The sequence below is a fragment of the Microcebus murinus genome, chromosome 8 (assembly GCF_040939455.1).
Source record: "Microcebus murinus isolate Inina chromosome 8, M.murinus_Inina_mat1.0, whole genome shotgun sequence".
NCBI lineage: Eukaryota > Metazoa > Chordata > Mammalia > Primates > Cheirogaleidae > Microcebus > Microcebus murinus.
Window position 1 is genome coordinate 89097357 of NC_134111.1, and position 17664 is coordinate 89115020.

At 40.1% G+C, this 17664-nt stretch overlaps 1 protein-coding gene across 3 annotated transcripts in view; it reads left to right on the plus strand.

Moving 5' to 3' along the window:
• The window catches only part of TTLL4 (tubulin tyrosine ligase like 4), a 37551-nt gene that overhangs the window by 2168 nt on the left and 17719 nt on the right, over positions 1–17664 (plus strand). For 2 of the 3 annotated variants that reach the window (XM_076005952.1, XM_012740272.3), the window contains exon 2: positions 14624–14714. The gene's annotated coding sequence lies outside the window, so the exon portion shown is untranslated. Of the gene's footprint in view, positions 1–6104; positions 14715–17664 lie in introns of those variants that run through there. The other variant, XM_076005951.1, reaches the window with a different exon arrangement.

Here is a 17664-nt window from a genome sequence, read left to right on the forward strand (position 1 = left end):
AAAATTGTTTGAAGAGTATGTTCCAGGAAAACTACAAAAAGATACTTGGCAGGAAAATAACATCAGATTTGTGTTTGAGATTACTATGGTATCAGTGTGGGTTGAATAGAAAAGATTTTAAATGAGAGGCAAGGAGCCAATGAGAAAACTAATTATAGAGGTCCAGGCTAGAAATGATGAGGCATTATGGCTGCTGTAGTGGGAATGGAGAAAGATGTTAAAGATGATAGAATTGACAAAATCTGGTGGCAGAGTAGATGTGGGAGAGTGGGACAAGGAAAAGTGTAGAAAGATCCTAGGTTTCTGATTTTAGTGACCATATAAGTGGTAGTGCAGCAGCACATCCAGGTAGAGAGGCCTAGGAGATCATTCTGTAGGTCTGGAGCTTCTGAGGTCTCTAAGAGTTTGAGAATGTAGGAAGTGGTTGAAGTCATGGGATGGAAGAGATTGCTCTGGGAGACAGTGTGGTCATACCTGCAGCTGCCACTAGTTGAGCGTTTATTCTGTGCCAAGCAAAGTGAGAAGACTGAACTCAGAGGAACACTAACATTGAAAGGGTGGGTAGATGAAAAGGGAAGGGAGAAGGGGACAAAGATTACATTACCAAATACAAAAATGATTATGTGAATGGAAATGTGTCACTTGCTGAAAAACTATATCTAGATGAAGCTTTAACTTCAGGATCTGATACTCATGTTCTGGAGTTGGGTTTAGCTTTCCCACTAGGTTCTTTCTATGACCTAGGAATTGTCAGATCACATTCTCTCCTGGATTTTAGCCTGAGATCAGGTGCTTTGGACTGTCAGTGAATTGCAGAGAAAAAGTTTTTCTTTAATACTCTGAACTTCTCACCCTCTCTTCTGGCAAAACTGGGAACAAATACTGAGAGTGCTGATTTCTCTTAGGCAGTGAAATACAAAGGACCTTGCCCTTCGGAGCCCTCATGGATATCCTGGACAGGCACTGCTTCTCTAGACCAGCAGTGCTCAGACTTTTTGGATTCAGGACTCCTTTATGCACTTCAAAAATCTCTGTGGGATATATATCTCAATATTTATCATATTAGAAACTAAAATATTAATTCACTTAGAAATAATAGGCCTATTACTAATGTAACATTTTTAACCTAAGTTATGGTTAATGTAAGTTCACATAAGTAGCATTTTTTACATGAAAAATGCTATTGTTTCAAAATTAGTGAGAAGAGTCGCATTGTTTTTGCAGATGTTTTTAGTATCTGGTTTAATAGAAGAAAGCTGGATTTCATATCTGTTTCTCCATTCAGTCTATTGTGATATGTTGCTGTGATTGAGTAATGAAGAAAATCCAGCCTCACGTAAATAGCTGGAAAAGGGAAGAGTATTTCAATAGTCTTCTCAGATAATTGTGGATATTCTTCTTTGGTACTCCACAAAGCAAGTAGTGATTTTTGTAAAGGTTAGTTGCAGTGTGGCATCTGAAATGATATCAACGAACTTTTCGTACTTAGTTACATTAAAATCCATTGGTCTTGCTTTGACTGCATGGTTTCTGTAATATGTGATACAGTCATGTAGTCACTTAATGATAGGGACATGTTCTGAGAAATGCATTGGGTAATTTTGTCATTGTGTGAACATCCTAGAGTGTACTTATACAAACCTAGATGGTGTAGCTTACTACACACCGAGACTATATGGTCTAGCCTACTGCTCCCAGGCTATGAATCTATACAGTATGTTACTGTACTGAATACCATATGCAGTTGTAACACAATGGTCAGTATTGTGTATCTTTACATATTTAAACATAGAAAAGATACAGTAAACATATGTTATGGGATCACTGTATATATGTGGTCCATCTGTTATTGACTGAAACATTGTTATGTAGCTCATATGACTGTATTTGGAAAATACTGTTTCATTGAGCTATGCAGATCTCCCACATGTTGCCACAGTTTATTTATTATCATTATTATTATTATTATTATTTTGAGACAGAATCTCACTCTGTTGCCCGGGCTAGAGTGCCATGGCATCAGCCTAGCTCACAGCAACCTCAAACTCCTGGGCTCAAGCAATCCTTCTGCCTCAGCCTCCTGAGTAGCTGGGACTACAGGCATGTGCCACCATGCCTGGCTAATTTTTTTTCATTTATATATATATTTTAGTTGTCCAGCTAATTTCTTTCTATTTTTTTAGTAGAGATAGGGTCTCACTCTTGCTCAGGCTGGTCTCGAATTCCTGAGCTCAAATGATCCTCCCACCTCAGCCTCCCAGAGTGCTAGGATTACAGGTGTGAGTTTATTATATAAACACAATTTATTATGTAATATTAAAAAAATCTTTATATTATTACAGTCTCTTCAGAAAACCAATTAAGTATTGGGAAGCTGTCAAGCTTGTGGTGGCAGGTACAGTTTGGCCAGATTTCTAATTTTCTCTTGGAAGCTCAAATCTTGTCATTGGCAACAAATACCGTCATTGTTTTTCTTGAACTGACAGGGTTACTTTGTTTCATTTTCTGGAACCTTTGACAAATACCAAAACCTGAATAACTATCACATATGTGTCATTCATTCAAGTAAACACGGTATTCCACAGAAAAATCCTGCAATTCAAACAATCACATAAGCACTTTACTTAGAGACAACCATCATCTTCTGTATGCGGCATAAGTGTCTTATATATGTATTTCTCATTTTATCACACAGGATATTAAAAAGATGCATACTAAAGGGTCGAGATTTAATAAAACTTTTACTGTGCCCCAGGTAAATGTGGCATTTATTCTTTCACTGTGTAGTGAAAAAGTATGTAGTGGTGAAGAATCTAACTTGGTGCCATTGTCTTGATTTGTGCCAGAGTGCCAGCACTTTTACTCACCATTACCTTTGCACCATCAGTGGGAAGTTCAGCACGGTAAAAAAGGCATAACTTTGTAGTTTTGTTATGAAAATAATTTGTTTTGTTTTTGAGACGGGGTCTCATTCTGTCACCCAGGCTGGAGTGTAGTGGCATGATCATAGCTCACTGCATCCTCAAACTTGTGGGCTCAAGCAATCCTTCTGCTTCAGCTTCTCAAGTAGCTGGGACTATAGGCACATGCCACCATACCCAGATAATTTTTCTATTTTTCGTAGAGATGGGGTCTTGCTCTTATTCAGGCTGGTATGAAAATAGTTTTGAAATAGCAGAACCCCTGAAAGGGTCTCAAGGTCCCTTCAGAGTCTGTGGTCCATGCTTTGATGGCTGCTGCTCAAGAGATCACCTGAGGAAGAGAAAAGAGGTTTCTTTCTAAAGCTGATAAAGGCTGCAATAGGAGTTACCCAGTTACATAAATCCTTCACCTGGTTTCACTTTGCAGTAGTTTGTAGATTTATCTCCCTCAGCTGTAGCTGCTGTAATCTATCTCTTTTCCTTAAGTTTGCTCACTTGTTTTGCTGTGTTCTATGAGCGGCCTATAACTTCACTGACCTTTACTTGTGTACTAACCCCTCTTACTAGGGCTGGGGTATTGATCTTCCTCTCTCAGTAGGCCTTTACGAAGTTGATTGTTCCTCCAGCTTTCTTTAAAGGAGACATAGCTTGGCATTTATTTCATAAGAGAGAGTGAGTCTGATTCCTGCACTCCTCCCTTTCTCTTTGGTTCCAGGTAAGTCAGTATTTTCTAACACAACCATTAAGCAATTGAATTAATCTCATCAGAGATCTTGTGGATTGTAGACTGAACCATTTCTGATGTCTTGAGTTCTCCTGGTGACCAAGGGAAACAGCTAGATGGAGGAGGAAATGGAAACTACAGATCCCAAGAGCTACACTTTTCTGATACAATACAGGAGACTGATTTAATCAGTGGCAGTGAATAATTGCTTTCTGTAGAAATAGATGCCTTGTCCAAGTTGGTCTAGGCCTGGCCCCTGGAGTAGTGGTTGAAACAACAGCAATAGATTTTCGAACATAGGCTACTAATCATTCACGCTCATAAATGTTTCCCTGAGTTTTGTGGGCCACTGTAGAGGATTACTTGAACCTGATGAAGGGGTTGTGGGAACCCCAATTTATAGCGGATCAGTCAGAAGCACAGGTCATAACCTGGCGCTTGCAGTTGGCATCTGAAGTGGGAGCAGTCTTGTGGGACTGAGCCCTTAACCTGTAGGATCTGACACTATGTCAGAATTGAATTGAATTATAGGATATACAGCTGCCGATCTCTGGAGAGTTCTTTCATGTATGACCCCACACATACATTTTGATGATCAGAGGTGAATTAGTCTGTGCTGTGTTGTAAGTGACTGTAATAGAGTAGAAAAACAGTTTTCTTTTTCTTTAGCTAGTCATTGCTATTATAGATTCATTTATTTATTCAACATATATGTAATGAGCCTGATTACAATTCTTGGGCTGGGTATAAACCATGTGGAAAAGGTCACTGTTCTCAGAGAGCTTTCATTCTGGAAGAGAAGATAGACAGATAGCAAGGAAATGCATAAATAATTCAAATTTTTATTTTAAAATATATATATATTTTTAAGATAGGGACTGTCTGTTGCCAGGGCTGGAGTGTAGTGATGTCCTCATAGCTCAGTACAACCTCAAACTCCTGGGCTCAAGCGATCCTCCTTCCTCAGCCTTCCGAGTAGCTGGGACTACAGGCGTGCACCACCACGCCTGGCTAATATTTTTATTTTCTGTAGAGACAGGGTCTTGAACTCCTGTCTTCAAGCAGTTCTCCTGCTGTAGCCTCTCAAACTACTGGAACTACAGGCATGAGCCACTGCACCCAGCCTAAATTTGTTTTTTCTCTAGGTGATTTATATAGTTTAGAAATTAAAATTATAGAGAAAGGTGTACACAGATGTATCTTATCTGTGTTTGTTACCAACCTCATTGGTAATTTAAAAAAAAAAATTAGTTCTTTGTTTATCCTTGTATTGTTTCTTTAGGCAAGTATATAAGGAAATATTAATATATAATAATTTTTAGGTAGTAGAGGATTGAAACAGGGAATAAAACAAGGTAATAAAGAATGATGAGGAGGAAGGAAATAGCAGAGGACGTAAACAGGTGGAAGACCATACCATGCTTTTGGGTCGGCAGAACCAACATTGTTAAAATGTCTGTACTACCCAAAGTGATCTACAGAGAGTCAATACAATCCCTATTAAAATACCGTCATCATTTTTCACAGATAAAAAAAAATAATTTTAATCTTTACATGGAAACAGAGAAGACCCCATATGGCAAAAGCAATCCTAGGCAATAAAAACAAAATGGGAGGTATCAATTTACCAGACTTCAAACTATACTACAAGGCTTTAGTAATTAAAACAGCTTGGTACTGACACAAGAACAAGGACGTTGACCAGTGGAACAGAACTTAGAACCCAGAGATAAAAAAATTCCTCATATAGCCATCTAATGTTTGACAAAACAGACAAAAACATACACTGGGGAAAAGAATTTTCAGTAAATGGTGCTGGGAATACTGGATAGCCACATGTAGAAGACTGAAACAGGATCCACACCTTTCACTTCTCGCAAAAATCAACTCATGCCAGGTAACAGACTTAAACCTAAGATGTGAAGCTATTAGAATTCTAGAGGAAAACGTTGGAAATACTCTTCTAGACAGTGTCCTAGGCAAGGAATTTATGAAGAAGGCCCCAAAGGCAATCACAGCAGCAACAAAATTAAGTAATGGGACCTGATCAAATTAAAAAGCTTCCTCACAGCCAAAGAAACTGTCATGAGAGCAGACAACCTACAGAATGGGAGAAAATTTTTGCAAGCTACACATCCAATAAAGGGCTGATAACTAGAATCTATTTAGAACTCAGGAAAATCAGCAAGGAAAAACCAAACAACCCTATCAAAAAGTGGGCAAGACCGGGCACAGTGGCTCATGCCTGTAATCCTAGCATTCTGGGAGGCCGAGGTGGGTGGATTGTTTGAGCTCAGGAATTTGAGACCAGCCTGAGTAAGAGCGAGACCCTATCTCTAATAAAAATAGAAAGGAATTAATTGGCTAACTAAAATATATAGAAAAAATTAGCCGAGCATGGTGGCACATGCCTGTAGTCCCAGCTACTCAGGAGGCTGAGGCAGGAGGATCGCTTGAGCCCAGGAGATTGAGGTTGCTGTGAGCCAGGCTGATGCCATGGTGCTCTAGCCTGGGCAACAGAGTGAGACTCTGTTTCAAAAAAATAAAATGACTGGGGTGGGATAATATTAGACAGAATGAGTTGACAGGGAAGGCCTTTTTAGCTGAATACTGAGTGAAAGACTAAGCTAGCCATTCAGAGATCTGAGTGTTTCAGAGGGAACCACAAAGACCCACAAGAGGAAACACTCCTGGTGGAGATGGGAGGCTCTTGGCTCTGGATAAGGTCAGAGAGATAGGAGTCAGATCACATGGGCTTTGGAGCTATATTTTAAAAAGAGCACCGCGGCCACTGTCTGGAAAATAGGTTTATGAGAAGGAGTAAAAGCAAGGAAATCAGCAGGTTAGAGATGATGGTGGCTTGACTAAGGTAATGGCAATGGAAATGGGGAAGCATAGACAGATTCAAGTACATATTTGAAGCTGGAAAACTTGTTGATGGATTCAGTGCCCTCTGCAGGAGTGCCACTCTTCAGGTACATCCATGTGTTCTGCAATCCAAATTGAGCAAAGATCAGCTGAGGTTGAGTTGAAATCATCATTACAAGTATGTCAGGAATTTCTGTTGCATGGATACCTGTCCCAGGGACGGAGCTCCTTCTGCCTGGATAGTTTTTATTGAAGTCTTCTTTGTGTAATTGCTTTTTTCTTGCTGGGACTCTAAAAGAGTAATTGGGCAAGGGAGGAATGTGATTGATCTTTCCAGGTCTCATTAGTCTTCCTCCCACTTCCCATAGCATGACTTTACTAAAATTTCACATTCCCGCCTAATTTCAAGGAGATTAAAAGATAAAGTGTTCCTCCCTTGAACAAGGGTGGTTATAGAAACCCTGAGCTTCCCACAGCGCTCCCTTGTTACCTTGTCTCTAGCCCTAAAGTCCTTATCTTAGCCTCTAGATTTGTTCCTGTTTCTCAGCTAGATACTGACAACAACTGCTTTCTCAGTTGAGGGCACAGCAAAGACTTTGTGTTTTGAGGTTTTATGTGGAATCAGGTTCAAGCAGCATTTACCCCCTAGGTATTAGAGACCTCCCCCCCCCCCACACACACACACCCCTGTGTGTTTTGATGGATTCCAGAGAAAATGCTTCCCTTAAACTTTATCTGCCAGGCTTAGTGTTTGGTTTCTCCCTTGAACTTGCCCTGAACCATAGTTTGCAAATTCACTGGCAGGTAGAATAAGGCCTGTGACCTTGGTTCTTGCATCTTATGGATGACAGGCGGATTTCCCCGGCAAGCCAGTTTCGGGTAATGGAACAAGGAATAAATTTATTGTCTTGAGTCTTCCCTGATAAAATCCATTTCTGACATGTAATTTCAAAGAAAAGTTTAAATTGATTGTGTGCTACCTGCCACCTGATCTGAGGGAAATCAAACTTCCCTTTAAGTAGTAATGACTTTTAAAAAAAATGTTTTCTAATATTGAGGCTGGGCACGGTAGCTCACGCCTGTAGTCCTAGCACTCTGGGAGGCCAAGGCGAGAGGATCACTTGAGGTCAGGAGTTCAAGACCAGCCTGAGCAAGAGTGAGACCTTGTCTCTACTAAAAATAGAAAGAAATTAGCTGGAAAACTAAAAATATGTGGAGAAAATTAGCCGGGCATGGTGGCGCATGCCTGTAGTCCCAGCTGCTCGGGACGCTGAGGCAGAGAAGGATTGCTTGAGCCCAGGAGTGTGAGTTTGCTGTGAGCTAACCTGATACGATGGCACTCTAACTCAGGCAACAGAGTGAGACTCTGTCTCAAAAAAAAAAATAAATTTTTTTTTCTAATATTAAAATGATTTCAGGCTTACAAAAATAGCGCAAATATTTCCTGTTTAACCTTTAGCCAGATTCAGCAAATGTTAATATTTTACCATACTTGTTTTAATATTCATTCATATTCTATCTCTTATATTACCTGTTTTTTGAAATGTTTGAGAGTAAGTTACAGACATAATGCTTCTGTACATCTGAATACTTCCTAAAAATATAATGTCTATTCTTATGCCAGTGCCATATTATCTTTTTTTTCTTGGTGAGAGAGGGTTTCATTCTGTCACCCAGGCTAGAGTACAGTGGCATGTTCATAGCTCACTCTAGCCTTGAATTCCTGAGCTCAAGCTATCATCCCACCTCAGCCTCCTGAGTAGCTAGGATTACAGGCATATCCCACCATATCTGTCTAATTTTTAAAAAGTTGTTTTTTGTAGAAATGGAGTCCTGCTACTTTGCCCAGGCTGGTCTCGAACTCCAGGCCTCGAGTAATCTGCCTGCCTTAGGCTCCCAAAGTGTTGGGATTACAGGCGTGAGCCACTATGCCCAGGTCAGTGCCATATTACCTTAATTACCATAGCTTTATACTAAGTTATGAAATCAGGTAGTATAAGACCCCCCAAATTTTTTGTTGTTTGTTTTCATAATGATTTTGTCCATTCTAGGTCCTTTCCATTTCCATGCAGATTTTAGGAACAGCTTGTCAGTTTCTTTAGAAAAGCCTGCTGGGATTTTGACAGGCATTGCTCTTACTCTGTAAATCAATTTAGGAAGAATTGCCATCTTAACAATATTGTGTCCTCCAATTTCTGAACATGTTATATCTCTTCATTTGTTTAGATTTTCCTTAATTTCTCTCAACAGCGTTTTGTAGTTTTTGATGTACATGTCTTATGCTCCTTTTGTTAAATTTATTACTAGGTTTTCTTTTGTTTTTGTTTTTTTTTTGAGACAGAGTCTCACTTTGTTGTCCAGGCTAGAGTGAGTGCCGTGGCGTCAGCCTAGCTCACAGCAACCTCAAACTCCTGGGCTCGAGTGATCCTTCTGCCTCAGCCTCCCGAGTAGCTGGGACTACAGGCATGCGCCACTATGCCCGGCTAATTTTTTTTTTTATATATATATCAGTTGGCCAATTAATTTCTTTCTGTTTATAGTAGAGACGGGGTCTCGCTCTTGCTCAGGCTGGTTTTGAACTCCTGACCTTGAGCAATCCGCCCGCCTCGGCCTCCCAAGAGCTAGGATTACAGGCGTGAGCCACAGCGCCCAGCCTATTACTAGGTTTTTTAATTTGTTTTTTATTGATACATAATTGGTACACATTTTCAGGGTACATGTGATAATTTAATACATTCATAAAATGGATAAAGATCAAATCAGGGTAATTGGGATATCCATCACCTTAAGTATTGTCTTTTCTTTGTGCTAGAAATATTTTAATTATTCCCTTCTTGCTATTTTAAAATGTATAATAGGCTATTATTATTGTTTTTAGAGATAGGGACTTGCTATTTTACCCAGGTTGGCCTTGAACTCCTGGGTTTAAGTGATCCTCTCACCTCAGTCTTCTGAGCTGGGATTACAGGTATGTACCATCACACCAGGCTTCTATAATAGATTATTGTTAACTGTGGTACCCTAATGATCTATTGAACACTAGGTCTTATTTCTTCTATCTAACTATATATATGTATCTATTAATCAACCTCTCTTCATCCCCCCCCCCATCCCTTCTTGGCTTCTCTAACCACCGGTCTACTCTATATTTATGAGATCCACTTTTTTAGCTCCCACATACAAGTGAGAACATGTAGTATTTGTCTTTCTGTGCTCGGCTTATTTCATTTAACATAATGACCTCCAGTCCATCTATGTTGCTACAAAAGACAGGATATAATTTTATTTTATGGATGAATAATAGTCTCTTATGTATATATATCACATTTTCTTTATCCATTCATAGTCCATTTATATTCAGTATTATTACTGTTATTATTTTATTTCATTTTATTTTTTTTAAGACAAAGGTCTCACTCTGCTGCCCAGGTTTGAGTGCCATGGTGTCAGCCTAGCTCACAGTAACCTCAAACTCCCATTCTGTAGGTTATCTTTTCACATTCTTTTTTTTTTTTTTTTTTTTTGAGACAGAGTCTCACCTTGTTGCCCAGGCTAGAGTGAGTGCCTGGCGTCAGCCTAGCTCACAGCAACCTCAGACTCCTGGGCTCAAGCAATCCTCCTGCCTCAGCCTCCTGAGTAGCTGGGACTACAGGCATGTGCCACCATGCCCAGCTAATTTTTCTATATATGTTTAGTTGTTCAACTAATTTCTTTCTGTTTTTAGTGGAGATGGGGTCTTGGTCTTTCTCAGGCTGGTCTCGAACCCCTGACCTTTAGCAATCCTCCCACCTCAGCCTCCCAGAGTGCTAGGATTACAGGTGTGAGCTACCATGCTTGGCCTGAATGTTATAATTGATAAGTAAAGACTACACCATTTTGTTGCTTGTTTTCTGGTTGTTTTGTAACTCCTATTCCTTTTTTACTGTCTTCCTTTATGGTTAAGTGGTTTTCTCTGGTAGTATGGTTTAATTCATTGTTTCTTATTTTTAATGGGTCTATTACAGGTTTTGCATTATAGTTACCAGGAGACTTACAAAGAACATCATATACCTATAACAAGTTATTTTGAAGAGATGATAACTTATCTTAGATCATAAAGAAAAGAATAGGGAAAAAATGAAAATTAAACTCTATACTTTAACCCATTCCCCCATATTTTGACTTTTTGTTGTCTCAACTTACATACTTTTATATTGCCTATCTCTTAACAGGTTCCTATAGCTGTTATTGTTTTTGATAGATTTGTCTTTTAGGTTTCATACCAGAGTTAAGAATGGATTGCATACCACAGTTGAGTATTACAGTATCCTGAGATTGTCCACGTACTTAATTTTACCCAGTGGGTTTTATACCTTCAAATGTTTTCTTTTTGCATGTTAATGATTTTTTCTCTGTTCAGATTGAATAACTCCCTTTAGCATTACTTGTAGGATGGGTCTGATGGTGGTGAATTCTTTCAGCTTCTGTTTGCCCAGGAAAGACTTTATTTCTTCTTCATATTTGAAGGATAGTTTTTCTGAATACAGCATTCTTGGATGGCAATTTCTATCTTTCAGCACTTTGAAAATGTTGTCTCATTCTTTCCTGACCTGTATGGTTTCTGTTAAGAAGTCTATTTCCAGATGAATTGGAGCTTCTTTATATGTTATTTGCTTCTTTTTTCTTGGTACTTTTAGGGTCTTCTCTTTGTCCTTGATCTTTGAGAGTTTGATTATTGTATGCTTCAAGGTAGTCTTATTTTGGTTGAATCTGTTTAGGGTTCTCTGGCCTTCCTATACCTAGATATTTATATCTTTCTTAAGTTTTAGAAAGTTTTCTATTATTATTTCTCCGAATAAACTTTCTACCCCTTGCTGTTATTCAGTTCCCTCTTGAATACTGGTAAGTTTTAGATTTGGTCTTTTGAGGTAATTTTCTGTATCTTGTAGGTAATCTTCATTGCTTTCAAATAGCCTGTCTTCAAGCTCACTGATTCTTTCCTCTGCTTAATCCATTCTGCTTTGAGAGCTTTATTGAATTTTTCAGTGTAAGAAATGTATTTCTCAGTTCCAGGATTTCTGTTTCATTTTTTTATTATTTCAATGTCTCTGATACATTTCTGAATTGCTTTTCTGTATTATCTTAGAAATCACTGAGTTCCTAAAAATGCTGTTTTTGAATGCCTGTTCAGAGATCTCATGTATAACTGTTTCATTAGGGTCAGTCACTGATTTGTTTGTTCTGTTCATTAGAAGAAGTCAGTGTTCCCTGTTTGCTGTTGTTTCTTGGGGATATACGTCTATGTCTTTGCATTGAATGATTATTTATTCCTTCTCTGTCTGATTTGTTTTCATTATTATTAGATATGTTTGCTTAGAGATTCTCTGTAATTTACCAGTTGAATATCTTTTTTTCTCCCCTGTTAGATCATTGCCTTCTTTTTGGTACTGATGGTGCCTTAAGACCAGGTTTACCCTGCCTTTAGTAAACAGTCAGGGCAGTGGCCTTCCCAATTGGGAGAGGTCACAAAGGGGTTATCCTGGCAGTATGGGAAGGCTGGCTAGGGGTTTGTGCCCAGGGGACCTGTGGAATAAACCACCTACAGCATGGTGCTGCTGACCAGTCACTCTGATTTGGTGTGTCCTTTGGCTGAGTTACGGAGCAGAGTTTCCAGGTCTGGAAATGGTAGTCCTTCCTCCTCCCTTTGTTTCTGGCTATCCTCAGGAATATTTCTCCCTTCATGTACTCTCAGTACTTCCTGTGGATTGAGGGAGGGACAGATCTCCTGCCAGGGAACCCAAGGTGGTGGGAAAGCTGGTTGTCTACCTCAGTCTCACTTTTGCCAGTGCAGAAATTGTGAGTCAGGAGAAAATTTTCTATGTGCCTGGTCCTGGAGAGATTGGAAGGAGGGGTATCATGGATATGGAAATTTTATTCTCTTACCATCTGGTTGGAGCTTTTTCACTTCTCTGTGACCTCAGGAACTATCTTCTCGTATTTGAGTTCTGGTATAGTACTAGTGATAATCTTGGTGCTGTATATTTCTTTTTGGTTTTCTGTAGGAGGGAGTGAAGCCAGCTTGCTTCTTTGCCACCATTTTGGAACTATAAGTCCTCATTCCTAGGTATTTTATTCTTTTTGATGCTATTGTGAATAGAATTATTTTATTTCATTTTTACTTGTTTGTTGCTAGTATATAGAAATTAAATTGATTTTTGTGTATTGATTTTGTATCCTACAACCTTACTAAACCTGCGTATTAGTTCTAGTAGGAGTTTTTGGTAGTTTTCTTGAGATTTTCTATGTACAAGTTCATGTGTCCTACAAATAATTACAGTTTTTCTTCTTTTTCCATCTTTGATTTCTTTTTCTTGTCATGTTGCTATGGTTAGTGTTTCTAGTATAGGATCTAATAGAAATGGAGAGAACAGCTGAGCATGGTGGCTCACACCTGTAGTCCTAGCAGTCTGGGAGGCCAAGGTAAAGGGATTGCTTGAGGCCGGGAGTTTGAAACCAGCCTGAGCGAAAGCAAGACCCCATCTCTACAAAAAAAAATAGAAAAAATTAGCCAGGTCTGGTGGCACATGCCTATAGTCCCAGCTACTATAGGGAAGCTGAGGCGGGAGGATTGCTTGAGCCCATGAGTTTGGGGTTGCAGTGGGCTATGATGATGCCACTGCACAGGCGACAGAGTAAGACAGCTAGACTTGTCAGCTGGACTGTCTCAAAAAAGAAAGGAGAGAAGAGGAGGAGGAAGAGGGAGAGTAGACATCCTTATTCCAAGTCTTATAGGAAAAGCAGCTAATGTTTTCCTATTAAATGTGATGTTAGCTGTTCCTATGATCTTTTGACATGTCCCTATCACATTTTGAGCGCTTCTTTACTTTTTGGCAGCACAAGGTGTTCCAGGCCCATCTCCTGTTTTCCCTGCTTCAGCCCTGTAGTTAGCTACTATTCAAGGCACTCTGGCTCCTTTTATTAACAGATTGTATTTAAAAGCCAGGATCTGGGCGCTAGCTGAGTAACAGTCACTTTTTAATTCTCTTTACACAGTGTTCTCAGAAATCCCAACCATCTGGTTATAAAAACCATAAGATCCAGAAGCAAGGGAATAGAAAGAGGTTTTGGTTACCACATACCTCCTTCTCCTGGAATGTCCCAGAGCACTTTTCAATTGCTTTTTAGTGCCAAGTCATACCTGCAACTAAAGAATCTAGTTACTGGTTATATAGTAGATTTCACAAAAGCTCCTAAATAGCCAGACAGTTATATCCTTTATAAAACAACATTGCTTGTCCTAGTTGAAATTTTGTGGTGGAATAATTGTTGCCTGCTCCTTGTATTTTTTTCCCTTTCATCACAGCTTGTGAAAGAGCCAAAGGGAGATCAGATCATTTGATGCCAGAAAGAAAGAGTGGTACCTACCATGCTGCAAATGTTTACCCTGGGCCAGGCATTGTGCTTTTTGTATGCTTTATGTGAATTTTCTGATTTGATCACTCACAACTACTTCGTGGGGGTTATGGTACTTCTCTCCTATCTTTCTCTGAATATTCCAGTTGTGTGGTTTTAGCATTGAACGTGATTCACTACTGATCAGCACTCTGCTTGGCATGAGTCACCGTGAGGTTGTAGCTGCTGATGCAGTGTGGCTGTGACACAAGTAATATGTGCTTTTGTTTTAAGAATCAACACAGATGTCTTTAAGTAAACTGGAAAATATCCCCTTCCTTTCCCTGCCCAATCCTTTATCCAGTCTCTTTCCCCAAGATAACCACCATTAACAAGTTGAGAGTATATTCTTCTAGACCTTTGTTTTTGCACAAACATATTTAGATGTCCTGAGAACTGTCCAGAGGGACTTTTCTTCCCAGGAACTCTCTCCTCAGCTGCTCTAAACTAACCTTTACTTTCTTTTTAGCTGGGCATTTTCCTCTTTGGACCTAGATTGAGGAACTTAGTTATGAAACAGGCTTGTTTTCTTCTAAACTTGAACTCTGCAGGCTAGAGCTTAGTGTTTGTACCATTTGCCCCTTAAGCCCTCCTGTTCCCTAGGGTCATATGTGGGAACAAGAAACATGTTAGATCATTCACTCTGTAAAATGTTAGATTATTCAAAATATTTTTCCAGGTGAGGTCAATTTATTGGCTCCTAACGTTCCTTGCAAGCTGCTCATTGGAGGATCAGCTGAAGGTGGATCCTTTGGACTTAGTCACAGAGAGTAAGTATGAATGCTTTTGCCTGTCTTTAAGTAGTATATATATGTAGCTAAACTAGGTATATAAAATGAATGAAAATAATAGATCTTGTGGTGAATCTTTTATAATTTAATAATTAGCAATTATTCCTTATGAATTTCGATTTGTTTAAGTTGGGTTTTTTTTTTTTTTTTTTTTTTTGAGACAGAGTCTCACTTTGTTGCACAGGCTAGAGTGAATGCCATGGCGTCAGCCTAGCTCACAGCAACCTGAGACTCCTGGGCTCAAGCAATCCTTCTGCCTCAGCCTCCCGAGTAGCTGGGACTGCAGGCATGCGCCACCATGCCCGGCTAATTTTATATATATATATATTAGTTGTCCAATTAATTTCTTTCTATTTATAGTAGAGACGGGGTCTTGCTCTTGCTCAGGCTGGTTTCGAACTCCTGACCTCGAGCAATCCGCCCGGCTCAGCCTCCCAGAGTGCTAGGATTACAGGCTTGAGCCACCGCGCCCGGCCTAAGTTGGGTGTTTTTGAAGCAGGCTTCCATTAGTGGTCTGTGCATGGTCTTCTGCATATGTAAACATGTTTTCTCCCTATTCTTTTTTTTTTTTTTTTTTTTTTTGACATCTCATCCTAAAATATTTCCTGGGAGATGGGCAAGCCTGTCTTTTAGATCCTAAAGACACACATATGCACAAAGTTTGTATCATTACAGTACACTTAGAAATTCAAGTGAGGCTGGGAGAAAGATCTCCCAGACATTGTCTCAGGAGTCTAGATTATACCACAGGGGATAGTTTGGTGTCCTTGCCAAAAACTGTCCTTTGACTGTGTGCTGTCTATTGGGTCTGGTGCTTGACGTTATTTACCTCTCCGGACTTTGACTTGTGGCAGAACTCACTATTCTCAGTGTGTTAGCTTTTGAAACAATTTCTCATTTCCTCTACTTCTTAGATTTTTTTTTTTTTTTTTTTTTGAGACAGAGTCTTACTTTGTTGTCTAGGCTAGAGTGAGTGCCGTGGCGTCAGCCTAGCTCACAGCAACCTCAAACTCCTGGGCTCGAGTGATCCTTCTGCCTCAGCCTCCCGAGTAGCTGGGACTACAGGCATGCGCCACTATGCCCGGCTAATTTTTTATATATATATATCAGTTGGCCAATTAATTTCTTTCTGTTTATAGTAGAGACGGGGTCTCGCTCTTGCTCAGGCTGGTTTTGAACTCCTGACCTTGAGCAATCCGCCCGCCTCGGCCTCCCAAGAGCTAGGATTACAGGCGTGAGCCACAGCGCCCGGCCTACTTCTTAGATTTTGGACCTTCTGAAGATTTTTTAAGTTTGTCACTTGTATTCCTGTGGGACAATGAGCAGTATATAGGAAAAGATGACTTGTGACAGCAGTCAAGGGGCCTGGAACCAGGGCTGCCTCAGTGTTTTAGCTGCCTCAAAAAAAGAACTTCCCCATCACATGAGGTTTTTGATTTCATCAGGAATCTCTATAAGGAAAAAGAAGGAAGTTGCTTTTAGCAACCATTGTTTTCATGTCTGAACTAGGTACTACTTCTGAACCCAAAACACTGAAACCAGGTTGGAACATTTGTATGTGATACTGTTGTGAGTGATATTGTTTACTTCGTGTTCTTTTTTTTTGAGACATAGTCTCACTCTGTTGTCCATTCTAGAGTGCTGTGGCCTCAGGCTAGCTCACAGCAACCTCAAACTCCTGGGCTCGAATGATCCTTCTGCCTCAGCCTCCCAAAGTAGCTGGGACTGCAAGCATGCACCACCATGCCTGGCTAATTTTTTATTTATATATTTTTTAGTTGGCCAATTAATTTGTTTCTATTTATAGTAGAAATGGGGTCTTGCTCCTGCTCAGGATGGTTTCGAATTCCTGACCTTGAGCTAAACTTGAGCTATCCACCCATCTTGGCCTCCCAGAGTGCTAGAATTACAGGTGTGAGCCACCACACCCGGCTACTTTTTCCTGAAGCTACTCTCTGCAGAGTATTTGACATGACAAATTTGTCTTTCCTTGGCACTTCCTTAGCCATCTTAGACAAGCCTGGGTATCTCTTACTAGCTATGGAGCTGTTTCCCAGAAAGAGAATTACAAAAACATTCTCTCACTTGCTTGGCCCTTGAGTCCAGACATATTTCTTTAGAAAGACAGGTGGCCCTTCTCCAGGTTGCCATCCTGTACATCATGGGGACTCTGAGAAGAGACAAGAAGGGGGAAATGACCCCTGCAGAGACATGAGATCTGGAATCCCATTAGTCAGAAGAGAATTTACTCTACCCTGGAGCTTGCCCAGGGGGCTCGCTTCTCATGCAGCCTAGGAGCAGACCACCTGCAGCTTCAGGGGAGCATGAGTGTGTATCCTTAGTTTCCCTCTTCCTCATTTGGATTAAAAGTCAAGCCAACTGAGTGTCGGGCCACTTGTGTTCAGTGTTCTTGGCACTGAGGATTCATATGGTGGGATGCCGTGAGGCAAACATTGAGCAGGAGAAGGGGTTCCCTTCTCCAGCCTGCAGGTGCTGTGTAGTGGGTGCCTGTGGCTACAAGGGAGAGTAGAATTGGCCGCAGTGTTGATGAGAAGGCAGCGGTGTGTTCTTAGGCACTTCACCCATGAAGGGCCTTAGTATAAACAATGGAAGACTGTTTCGAACCTGGCTTTTGTCTTGGACCCAAAGGTTAGAGATAATGGAGGGGATAGTGTCTAAATATGTGTTTCATTCTGTTTGAGAGACAGTGTGGAGTCAGATAAACTTGAGTTTTAATCTGGGCACCACTACCCATTGGTTGTTAAATTATAGAAAAGTTACTTCACTTTCCTGAGTTTGGCTTCATCATCAATAAACTGAATGTAAGAGTTTTTTTAGGATTAAATGAAGATAATATAGGCAATGTATGTTTAGCATGGTACCTGACGTTCATTAGGTGCCCAAACTAGCATTCATAAGCATTAGTTTG